General features: G+C 47.2%; 1 protein-coding gene across 3 annotated transcripts in view; it reads right to left on the reverse strand.

The window, feature by feature from the left end:
- Positions 1-12747, reverse strand: part of LOC125939383 (histone H2B type 1-A) — a 373771-nt gene that overhangs the window by 171564 nt on the left and 189460 nt on the right. The gene's annotated exons all lie outside the window — the stretch shown is intronic.

The raw sequence follows: 12747 nt of genomic DNA on the forward strand, positions 1-12747 counted from the left end.
TAAAAATAAACATTAAAAAAATTAAATTCTATAAACTTACAATATAAAAGGCAAAGTTAACAGCTCCCTCATGTCTCCCGATGACTCTTCTGCTGACGCCCCCCGCCCCCCCCCGGGTTGCTCACCTGTCCTGCGTCGGTGTGGTGGTAACACACATTGTGCTGCGACGCACCCCCTCCCAACTCCACACCCGGGCACCACCGCAGTCTGAAATCAACCACAGTGGGGGTCGTTTGACCACAGAAGTGGGCAAGCACTCCAAACGGAAGGGACGATTTTGTTTTTGAGTGTGTGTGTGTTCTTATTGTTTCCTGAGAGCTATTAAACATTTATCCCCATGCCTTTACTTTCACAGGAAGGTCTCCATAAACCCCTCCTTCTAGGCTTCCTCTCGCTCAGGTCGGGGCAGAAAGGCTCGGGGCAGGCTCGTGGGTTCGGTCATTCCCTCCGTGTTCAGACCTCCACACTGAACTTCCCTGGGTCAAAACAGTGTGGCAACAGACTCCCAGAGTGGTACTCCCTAATGAGGACAACTGTCACTGAAACATCACGGGGCTTCCGTTTGATTCATAAGAAAATTTCTTTTATCGTTTATTGTGATTTGTAGTTTTATAAGGTTTGTCACTTGGTTAGTCTACCTAACTTCAGATCCATACTGGCTTTGATGTTGCCATTCACCAGCTTCTAGAAAGGTGTGTGGGGGGGGGGGGGGGGGGGGGGGGGCCTATGAGCAAAGGTTCAAAAAACAGGGGGGCAGGGGGTTGGGGGAAGGGGAGGGTACAGAAACATCAGTGCCCTCTCGTCCCCACACGCCTGGAAATGTGAGTACAAGTGGCAGTTCTGGAAGATAATAGGGCCGATTTATACAGGAACCTGAGGAAGCCCCAAAGCCCCCTGGGAAAAGGAAATATCGACCACCTAGAGGGTTAAGAGCTTGAGACAAAAGCACGGGAGGCAGGTAGTCCAACTAAATCACAACTCACTTTTCAACCATCCATAAAATGTTGTCCATGAACTGCCAGTGTCCTCGCGGATGATTCCAATCCGGGCCTTGGTATCATCATAAAATAGAACTGTCTTGAATTTTTAAGTCGAAGGAAGAAATCGAGGGGACAACAGTCCCGCAGCTGGAGACCCCACTGCCTCATTAGAGAGACCGCTCCCGGGGAGGGGTGTTGGTCTCCCTGGGGTCTCAGCGGTCCTTCCGCCCCGCCTGACAGTCCAAGAGGCAGGGAAGCTGGCCGATATATTCCTCAAAAGGGAGCCATCCTGGAATGTTCACCGTGTTTCAAAAGTATTGCTTATCAGTAATCAAACCTGTCGATGGGCTTGCCTGGTGGTCCACGTGGTCCACGCCACCGAGCGGAGCCGGGTGGCCCTGCCTCCAGGCGGGGGGCTCGGTGTTGCCTTTAGGACTGACGGTGGACTCGTAATGCGAGTAGAGGGGGCCTGCCCGAGGGAAAGAGCCCCCCCCCAGTGCTCGCGGAGCTGCTCTCTCCGCGGCATGGGGCACAATAAAACCCGTTCGTTCGCGTATATTCAGTACATGCTGCTCCATCGCCGTCCTCTGAGCTTCCAGAAGTTTCCCTCCACGTCGGCACCCCCCTTCCTCCAGCCCACCTTCGTCGGCCACCCCACATCTCCACCGATGTATCAGAGGCCTTCCCCACCGCACCCAGCATGGCCAAAACCCTGCTCCGGAACGCACACGGGGAGCCTTTTCAAAAGGTAAAACTCAGAATGAGGTCTGCAGCCAAAGGCAGCCTCCGAGAGACAGTGATTCGATTCTTCGAGACCGCAAGCGAAACGGGTGTGACACGAGGACGTCAAGGGGCAGGGCTTCAAGACGGCCAAGCTCGGGCATCCTACTCCCTGGCACAAGGAGGGGAGGGAGGCTGGAACGGGGGATTTTCTGTGTTCCCAGCGTCGTCCACCAGAGGGCGGCCGCGGGCTGCCGGCGGGCCGCCCACGGAGCCGACCAGACGGGGCGGGCCTTCGGGACCCTGTTTCTTCCCAAGTGCCCAGGGAGGCCCGCTTACGAAATGAAGACCTGTATTTACTTTTCTACATTAAATCCCAACTTTTAAATTTTGTTAACTAAATCTGTGAGTATATTTTCCATCATTTGTCACAGGACATACTCGGATTTGTTTTTTGCTTGTCTCACTTAAACATTATTTTTCATTAGAGAGTGAGCAGGGTAGGGGCAGAGGGAGACATACAGAGAGATTGAGAGAGAGAGAGAGAGAGAGAGAGAGAGAATCTCAAGCCAACTCTAGGCTCAGCGAGGAGCTCGATGTGGGGCTCAGTCCCATGACCCCAGGATCGTGACCTGGGCCAAAATCAGGAGTTAGACGCTCTTGGACTGAGCCACCTAGGCGCCCCAAACATTTTTATTAGATTACTGTCTGTTTTATAACAACCACTGATTCTTCTGTGCAATTCCTCAAAGCTGCTGGTCTGATTAAACTTATGGAGTCACTCACCTGCTTTATAAGAAGGAAATACTGAATATTTTGGCTGCCCTAAAATATGTATGTATTTTATGTATGTAAACATGTAAAAATGTAATTTTACAATTAGCATATTCTTGATACTGGCTCTTAGAATTGGTTTCTTATGTATGGTTTATGGACATTTATAAAGCTTTCATTGTATTACTGTATGATTCTATCAGAATTTCTTATTTATGAAGCCATTAGCTACATTATGACTTAGATTAGCATATAACTTTAAAATGGTTATTAGTAGAAATAAAATGTTCTTCTCAAGCTTTTTAAATTTCTTATGTATTATATCAGAGTATAAAAAACAAAATAGCAGAGAAGCCCCTTTTTTTTACCAAACTGCATGTTTTTACTTTACTAGTAAAATTTAATCAGATTTCTGTGTTGGCCAGATTTGCTAGGCTAAATATTAAAAGTTCCCAAGCAAATGCATTTTTCTCTCATACTTTTCTGTTATCCGAAGAAAACATAAGGGCCTCCTATGTTATAAATGTAATTTTCGCTCATGTTTTCAAATATGGTTTCGACTGAGTTGGAGGTTTGTGAGATAGTTTGGATTATTACATAATTCGCACAGGCGACAGCTAGTCTGACAGCTCACACATTATCAGCTGAACTCAGTTTAGGTTTCTGTCTTCCAGCTCCTAAAACAAACAAAGCCCTCCCACTGGTGAAGACAAAACCCTCACCACCTTGTCTCCCGCTTTTCGGCAGGATAGAACGGTAAATCAATCGGATTCCACGCTGGTGCAGTTCCTACGGATGGCTCTGTCTTCTCCACAAATAGGGCCAAGGTCCTGGGGTAGACTAGCGCCTGGTAAGTGGCAAACACAGAGAGGAGCGGAGGAGTGTGTGACGGCCGGTGTTTGGAGGGGGTTGGTGCCAACTACGAACCCAGCCACAATGCCAGGAGAGACCTCCTCAAGACGCAACACTGCCAGAGAGTTCCAAGTGGGTCAAGGCTGGGCCACGGCCAGGCAGAGGGCGTTTCCTTCCCGCACCCCGGCCCCCCCATAGGCGCCTTGGGCGTGCGCATGGTAAAGGGGGTGATCTTCAGCACCCGGGGCCTCAGGGGAGGAGGCACCAGGCAGACTATGGGGAGGACTGTCAGAAGGTGACATTATGGACGCTGACCAGAAAGGAACAAGGTAAGGATGCAAAGCTTTAGCCGACTGTCTGGTCCAGGTAAAAGAGGAAAGAGACTGGGGCCTCTGGGTGGCTCAGTCGGTTGAGCGTCCGACTTCGGCTCAGGTCATGATCTCGCGGTCTGTGAGTTGGAGCCCCTCGTGGGGCTCTGTGCCGACAGCTCGGAGCCTGGAGCCTGCTTCGGATTCTGTGTCTCCCTCTCTCTCTGCCCCTCCCCTCCCCTGCTGGTGCTCTGTCTCTCTCTCTCTCAAAAATAAATAAACATTAAAAAAAAATTTTTTTTAAAGAAGAAAGAGATTGCAGGAAACATGCAATGGTCTCGGACTCAGATGCTCTGCTGTCACTCTGTACACCCATCTCCCCGTCCTGCCATGTCACCGATGCCGGCATTTACCCCTGGATTGGGGCGGTGTTGGGTAAGTGAGACAGTAACGAACCAACGCAGAACCTTCAGCAAAGAACTGGGTCAGCCAAATGATTCTGATGATTATGAATCATGTGAATGAAAGAAAAGTGGAATAACGGAGGTCATTTTTGTTACTACTTTTTAGATCAACTTCATTGCAGTCCCTTGCATACGGTACACAGAATTTAAATGTTCAGCTTGATGAGTTTTGACAAATGTATGTTCCCTTGTTTCCCTAACCAAGATACAGAATATTTCTGTCACTCCAGAAAGTTCCTTTATGCTCCTCTGACATCAATTCAGTCAGACCTAAATAAATGGGAGAAACTTCAATTCTCTCCAAACTGATATAATAGCTTTAATACAATCCCAATAAAAAATACAGCTGGCACTTTTGGGGGGGTGGGGAGAAACTGGCAATCTGATTCTAAATTCACACGGAAATGCCAAGGGCCAGAGACAGCCAAATCAATCTTTAAAAAAAAAAAGAAGAAGAAAAGTCTAAGGACTTACTACTCTCTAATTTTAAGATTTCATTAAAAAGCTGTAGTAGTCAAGACAGTATGTCTATATGTACTTGTAGAAGGATAGACAGATCAATGGAACAGAACAGAGTACCGGGAAATAGTTCCAAACATCTACAGTCAATTGATTTTGACAAAGGGCCAAGGCTGGTCAACAGGGGAAGAACAGTCTTTTCAACAAATGGTTCTCAAACCACTAGATATCCCTGAAGGGGAGAAAAACTCTTAACTCTTACACTTCAAATGGATCACAGACTTAATGTAAAAATAAAAATTACATAACTTCTAAAAGAAAACATAGAAGAAAATCAATACTTCAGGATAGGCAAAGATTTCTTAAAAATACAAAAGAAAAAAAAATCGGGGTGCCTGGGTAGCTCAGTCAGTTAAGTGTCCAACTCCTGATTTTGGCTCAGGTCACTCACAATCTCATGGTTTGTGAGCTTGCGTCGGGCTCCAGGGTGACAGTGCAGAGCCTGCTTGGGATTCTCTCTCTCCCTCCCTCCCTCTCTCTCTCTCTCTCTGCCCCACCACCCACCAAAATAAAATAAACTTTAAAAGTACAAAAACCCCATGAACCATTAATGATAAAATGACAACTTTCCCTCATTAAAAGTAAAAACCTCTGTCCTTCAAAAAACAGTTAAGACAATGAAAAGAGAGACCACAGACTGAAAGAAAATATTTATAATACATCTGTCTGGCAGAGGACTTGTACCCAGAAAATAGAAAGAAACTTACCATTCAGGAAGACAAAATGCAAAAAAAAAAAAAAAGAAAAAAAAGAAAAAGAAAAGTTTTCAAGAGATGTAGCACATAGTACTTTTCATAGTGCATGAAAAGATTCTAAACATTATTAGTTATTACAGAAATACAAGTCAAAATCACAATGAGACACCACTCGACACCTGACAGAATGCCCCAAATTAAAAACGCTGACCTGGTGTGAGCAAGGGTATGCAGGAACCAGTACCCTCACACGTCGTGGAACAGAGGGGACGATGGCAAGACCACTCTGGAAAGACAGTGTGGCTGTTCTTATACAGGTAAACAAACACCTTCTACAGCCCAGCGATTCCATCCAAGAGAAACGAAAACATGTCCACGCCATGACTTGTAGACAAACATCTAGTTTTTTTTCACAATTTCATAGATTACAAACAACGCAAACGCCCGTCAACAGGTGACTAGATAAATTAACGTCATGCATCCATATAATGACACAGGGCAACAAAAGGGAACAAGCCGGGACGCGTGCAATGACATGGATGAATCTCAAAAACAGATCGAGAAAAATAAAGCAGATACAAGAATACATGATGTAAATTCCATTCATATGAAATCCTCGGAATGGAAAAACCGAGCTATAATAACAGAAAGCAGATCAGTGGTTGGCTGGGGGACGGGGGACTGTGTACAAAGGGGCACATGGAAACTGTCTGGTTGATGGAAATATTCTGTATCTTGATTATGACGGTAACTACACAGGTATATAAATTTTAGTATATCATATAATTAATACAGGTGCATTTTGTTGTGTATCAATGATTCCTCAATAAAGTTGATTTTTTATTAAGTAGATTCTTTGCTGGAATGGGGTGGGTGACAATTACCAGGATAATTAAGCACAGGAAACACTGAAAATAGTATCATCAACTCGTAAATACATATACCTGGAAATTAAAGAGGAGAAATAATGGCACGATTAATTAAAATCAAAAACAACCTCTAAATTTTATTTTAGCCTATAGTTTTAAAGTTGCCCTTCCTGACAGAGGCCGCCCAGTCCTTCCATATTTCATCATTCTGGTTTTTTTCAAAAGGCCCTGGTTTATCTATCACCTAAAAGCTATCAGATAAACTCACTCATATGGGGGTGTAAACATATTATATGTTAAGCCTTAGTGCCGCTTTAATTTCTAAAGAAGATACTTAACGTTTAAACAAATAAAACTGAAAACGGCAACACTTCATGATGAGATTCCACCTCCGAGACCGCGTGGATGTGAAGATCCGGAGAACAGGATTGTCCCCGCTTCACTCCCTCACTCTCCCCACCGAGCACACACGTACGGGGCTTTTATACGGATTAAGGCTCCCGCTAAGTCGCTGAACAACTGGGGCGGAAGGATTCCACTAGCTGAATCCTGGGTGAGGTCACAGTGAGAAGTCCAATCTCTAACCATGCCACATCAGCCTTCCCTGCTGATGGTGTGTTTATGAGGCCCCGACCTTCGGGGAGGGGGAGGAGCTGTCTTTTGTCGGCAGGACTATTTACTTTCCCCAACGGAGGAGAGAGCTCTCCTTCAGAAATACACAAGGAAATCAGTACAATAAAAGAAAAGCCCAGAAACGGTGCCACGGACAGCACACGGCAGAAGTGATACTAAAACTTGGTGGAGAGAGACTGAGAACTCAGGCTGAGTAACTGCCTTTCATATAGAACCAAAAGGAAATTATAGTTCTACTCCTCACAAAAAGTTCCAGATCCGATAAAGGTACAGATTAGAAAAGAAAATCTTTGAAATTTTTAGTAGAAAATAAGAATACTTATGACCGCAGGGGAAGGGCAGAGTTTCTTAAACCGGATACAAAACCAGAAAATGATTAAGGGATATGGTATTCAACTTGAACAATCCGAAATTAACATTTTCTATAGGACAAGATCCATTCTAATCACAATTAAGGGACAAACAATATACTCATAGAAACTATTTGTTACCTCACTAAGAATTAGAACCCAAAATTCATAAAAACCTCTTAAAAATTAACCAGGTAAGAAAAACAACCCAAAAGAATACTGGACAAAGATATACCAACAGACAACTGGCAGAAGAGGAAACTACAAAATGACAGGTAATTTGCAAAAAGCAAGTAAATGCAAATTAAAACAACAGTGAGATATCATTTCACACCCTCAACGGCAGGAATGTGGGGAAAAAAAGCATGGCAACGTGGCAGTCCGGAGTCCAGTTGAAAGTGTGCATCCCCTAACACCCAACAATTTTCCTTCTTGGTATACGCCCTGGAAAAATTCTTGTACATATGCACAGAGATGTGTACTAGAATGTAAGCTGCGGCCCCGTTTGCAAGAGAGGAAGGAATATAAGACACCGGAAGATAAGAGCTCGGAGAGAGACGTGGGTGGCTACAGGGGCTGAACATATGAAAAGGAGGCAAAGCATGTCAATGGGGAAAGAACACATAGTCTGTAGATGGTGCTGGGAAAACTCACTGAATGACAAAAATAAACTGGATCCCAACCCTCCATCGCCTACAAAGGTGGGATCCAGTTGAATTAAATTAAATGCCGAAGAGTGTAGGGTAAACTCTGAGGTTTGAAATAAACAGTAAACAAACAAACAAACAAACACATGAATACTTGAAGGAAATTCCATTGGCATTGATCAGAATTAAATTAATACTTTTGATTACGTTACACTTAAGGCTTCCAGTTCAATTAAGAATCTATGACAAAGTTACCGTGTTGGTGAGAAGATACTTGAAATATCAAAAACCAAGAAAAGAGTTAACAGCTAAACTATATCAACATCTGAGAAATCAACAAAAACATGTAACTGACTCAACAGAGAAATCGACAAACGGTATCATCTGGTAGAATACAGATGAAAAAACGGAAATGCTAACAATCATTTAGAGATTTACAACTCCTCAAAATGGACAGGTAACACAATGAGGTGTCATTTTACTCCCTATTTGGCACAAATTACAAAGCTAGATAGAAGCAAGCGCTGACGGCTTCAGGGGACCTAAGAACTCTCCCGCTGGTGCAGGACTCTAGATGCTGAAGCCACCGGGAAGAGTATCTGGCAGCACTTAACAACTTGGAATTTGAAAGTCTGTCACTGGGAGGGTGAAAAACTATGCACACTGCGGAGAAGTACTCTACAGTGTCAGGATTTAGGTAGGTTAGACGCAGCAGCACGGAAGCGTCTTAAAAACATCTCAGAAACACCAGGAGATGCCAGCGTCAGAGCCTGCCCGCTCTCCACCAATATCCCCACTGGGCAAATAAACAGCCTAAACGTTCAGCAACAGAAACACAGGAATACCTACGATTTATTCTTTCAATACAATGGACTCAACTGCTTGTATCTACATAGATAAACAGAATCAATACCCCGCGGGGGAAAGAGCGAGTGACAAAAGGGTAGATGCACATGGTGGGCGCAGCAAGACAGCATTTAATGCGGTTTTGCCTGTCCTTAAAACTTCATTTAAATGATGTCACGCTGCATCTAATATTTCGGAAAGTCCCTTTTCATATTTTTAATAAAAGCCTGTCACCTGTTATTTCTCTAAACACAATCCGAAGCAAACACAGTCAGATGTTAACTTTAAAGATCTGGGGGTTGGGTGCGCAGGTAGTTTTGTACTGTTCCGTTGGCAGGCTTTCTCCGGAAAGCCCGGCGGCTGCAGCCCCCCCAGGACAAGGCTAGGAGGGGTCGGTGGTTCCCGGCCCACCCCACCCTGCGGGGGTCTCTTTACTCGCCTCACTTCTTTCCGCTCTGTCCGCCTCAGACCCGGGGTCTCCATCTGCATCCCCTGAAGACTCCCCCAGGATCAGCTCCTTTGCGGGAGCGCTCGCCCATTGAAGGAAACGAGGAAAACCGGGAGCGGCCGGGAGATTCCCAGGGCGCCGCGAGGCGGCAGAAGCCGCCTGCGGGCGGCTGAAGGGGGCGGGCCGGCGCGGGGGGCGGGGCTCCGGCGGGCGGAGGCGGGGCAGGGCTCGGAGGGGCGGACGCTGCGCCGCGGCCGCGGACTCGGAATCCGGTCTCGCGAGGTCTCCCCCGCTCCGGACGGCGGTGGAGTCTGCGCCGAGGAGCGCCGGCGTGGAGGGGCTGGTCCTGCGGGCCGCACTCGGGCGCCTGCCCGCCCCGCGGGTGGCGCACACGACAGGCCCGAGGGGAAGGGGTGATGGCGGGTGGGACCTTGAACTCCCCCAGGACAGGCCTCAGGAGAGAAGGGGGTGCTCCACCATCCCTGTGGCTCCTGGGGTGGGGGGGGGAGCTGGGTAAGACCAAAGAAATGATCCCTCCGGGGGAGAGGCCCCTCAGTGTCACTATAGGAGCTCAAGATGTCAACCCTGGGCCTGGGCTCCCCGGGCTCACATCCCTTTGTGATTTGCCCGGGGCAGGCCGGCTTAGGTGTGTCGGGTAAACTCTCCAGATCACACCGTGGGCTGCAGGCGTTGAGAACCACCGATCTGGGCCGAGTCCCCCACAGTAGTGAATGCTTTTCTTTGTCGTCTCTACAACTGAATTAAGACTTTTTCTGGAGTGATGGAGGCCCAGAGAAGGGGTTGAATTACCCAGGGTCCCGCAAAGATTACATGATGGCGGTCCAAGAATTCCTCTTCAGCAGGTCATGTATAGGAAAGTGCTTTGCAATTGTTAAATTAACAGAAAAAGCCAATCTGTTGTGTTACATAGCTGGTGTTCTGTACCTGAGCACTTCTCACAACAGCCTGGGATTATGGCCCCGTATTACTCTCCAGGAAAGGGAGACCCAGAATGGTGGCCTCAGGTATCCTCTTGTAAATAAAATCAGACATGGATCTGTCCCATAGAGGGTGGAATTTTCTATTTTTAAACTTCACTTGATATATTTTATGGACCCAGGGTGTCCAGTAAACTAAAGCAGGCATTTAGGATTGGCACCAAGATGTCAAAGAAAAATCAGTCCCGTCCTCAGATTGGAGAAAAGAGACACAGGCTGAGACGCAAGGCAGGTGGGAAGGAGAGTTGATGAGGGAGCAAAAGGGAAACGGAAGGCAGAGCACAAGCTAACACCCTACACCGCCTCCTCTGGAGTGGGATCTGTGTGACATTCCTCAGGCGCCCCTGATGCCCAAAAACAAAGGGAAGGGAAAAACAAATGGTTAACTGCTAGAGATCACAGTCATGCGGGACACGGGACATGACTCTTCATCAGTTTGCAACTGTCTTAGTAATTTACAAGAAAAACACCATCCCCAGAAACCTGTAGACTCACTTCCCTGGGACCCCCACCACCATGGGAAAGAAAATCTTATGTAATCAGTCACTCCTCACAATCCTAGGGCAGCTCTTTTCTGTCCCCAGGTCCTGTCCCTGTGCTATAATAAAATCACCTTTTTGCACCAAAAACGTCTCAAGAATTCTTTCTTGACCGTTGGCTCCGGAACCCCCGCCTCCAGATATGCCGGAATGAGCTCTGAGGACTGAGAGCCCTGCCTGTGCACTGCAGTGAAGAGACGCCTGACTCCTAGATTAGCACGGGAGGGACCCTTTTCACTTGTCCAGAGACGCTCAGGGTAAATTCAAGCAGCCTGACTGATTTTCTTGACCACATGCTCGTTAACATGCTCATCAAACACCTTCCTAAACAACACTTTCTTGTCTCCCTTACTCCCAGGAAGAAGGGAATTGGGATGAAAGGTCTTTGGAGTTTCCCGCTTGTCTAAGTTCAGCTGCCTGATAAGTCTTTCTTTCCCTGGGAGTCGGGAGAAGCAGGCTGGCCATACGGGTGGGCATGAGGTGCGGGGCTAAGAGAGGTGGGGGGTGAGGATCAGGTGACACAGAGACCCAGGGTCCGAGGCTGTCTGTGGGCAGAGAGAGTCCAATTACTGATGTTGTGGAGAGTTCTAATAGACCTGGTCTCCAGGGAGAAGCTAGGCCTGAATCTGCCACACGCCAAGGACTCAGGGTGTCTGAATCTCCCTCCCTCCCTCCCTTAGTTTCAATGTTGACACTTTTTTTTTTTTTTTTTTGAGAGAGAGACAGAGTGTGAGTGGGGGAGAGGCAGAGAAAGAGGGAGACACAGAATCTGTAGCAGGTTCCAGGCTCTGAGCTGTCAGCAGAGAGCTTGACACGGGGCTCGAACCCAGGAACCCTGAGATCATGACCTGAGCTGAAGTCGGACGCTTAGCCGATGGAGCCACCCAGGCGCCCCTAGTTGTTGAGACTTTAAGCCACAAGTTTCTTATGCTAGATTGCAAAATTTGCCCCAAAAGTATCTCATCCCATGTGTTTGTCTGCTTTTGCATTCGTAACGTCGACGCTTCTCCCGTCAAGAGGTGGAATGTATTTGTCTCTCCCTTGGATCTGGGCTTGGCCAAGTGATTTCACAAATGTCACCGAAGCAGATGCTTGAAAAGAGCCGGGTGCATTGCAACCTGGTCCCCTCTTGGTTCTCTCATAACCTGAGCAACCACGTGAAAGAGGCTGAGCTTATCTGCCAAGAGGAGGAGGGACTCCAGGCAATAGCCTGCCAACCTCCAGACTCATGGGTGAGCCCATCCCGGACCAGGCAGGGCCCGCTGACTCTTCAGGTGTTACAGACACAGGAGAAGGCAGGACCAGGTTCAGCCACCTGCAGCCCTGACTACCAGAACCTCCAGCCCCTGGAGGTTAAGTGTATTGTAAGTGTAATCATTGGTAGTGGTTTTAAGCAACCGAGTCTGGGGGTGGCTGGAGGCAGAAATTGACACACATTCAGTGAATGGCCTTGCCTTAGTCTTTTACAGCCGTGACAGCCCACGGGTCCTTTGTGTCATCTCTTTCCAGGTACAAAAGCGCAGCGTGAGTCTGGTTTGTGCAGTGCAAACAAGGAAGAGGGTTCTCACCTGGAACCCAATCAGCCCAGCTTCTTGATCTTGGATTTCTCAGCCTCCAGAAGTGTGAAAAATAAATGTTTTCCGTTTAAGTCACCCAGCCGATTGTATTTTGTTATAGCTGTCCGAGACAGTTATCAGATTTCATTTCCTTGGTGGCTGTGGGGGTATCTTTGTCAAGTTTTTAGGTCAATGAGTTTGTAGGCTTTTTTTTTTTTTTTAAATCCACTAACTAGAACAGTTTAATATCTGCATGTGGTGACTAAGTTCTGGCTGAGACAACGCAAGCAGAAAGTTGTACGGTAGGTTTTAGGAAGCTACGTCAAAAATAGCTGTCGCATGCATGCCCTTTACTTCCATGTTCCCTTCTCCGTCCTACAGCTTGGAATGCAGGCGAGATGGCGGGAGCTCTAGCCGGCTTAGATCCCGGCTGTGGGGGAAGGGCTGCTAACAGGAACCTGGCAAATCTGCGGAGTTTCCATACCGGCCCCGGACTTTCTGGATTTCCTGGACTTCTACATCTGGACTGTTTTTGTATGGGAGAGACAT

This window comes from Panthera uncia (genome assembly GCF_023721935.1).
Source record: "Panthera uncia isolate 11264 chromosome B2 unlocalized genomic scaffold, Puncia_PCG_1.0 HiC_scaffold_25, whole genome shotgun sequence".
In the NCBI taxonomy this organism is placed as follows: domain Eukaryota; kingdom Metazoa; phylum Chordata; class Mammalia; order Carnivora; family Felidae; genus Panthera; species Panthera uncia.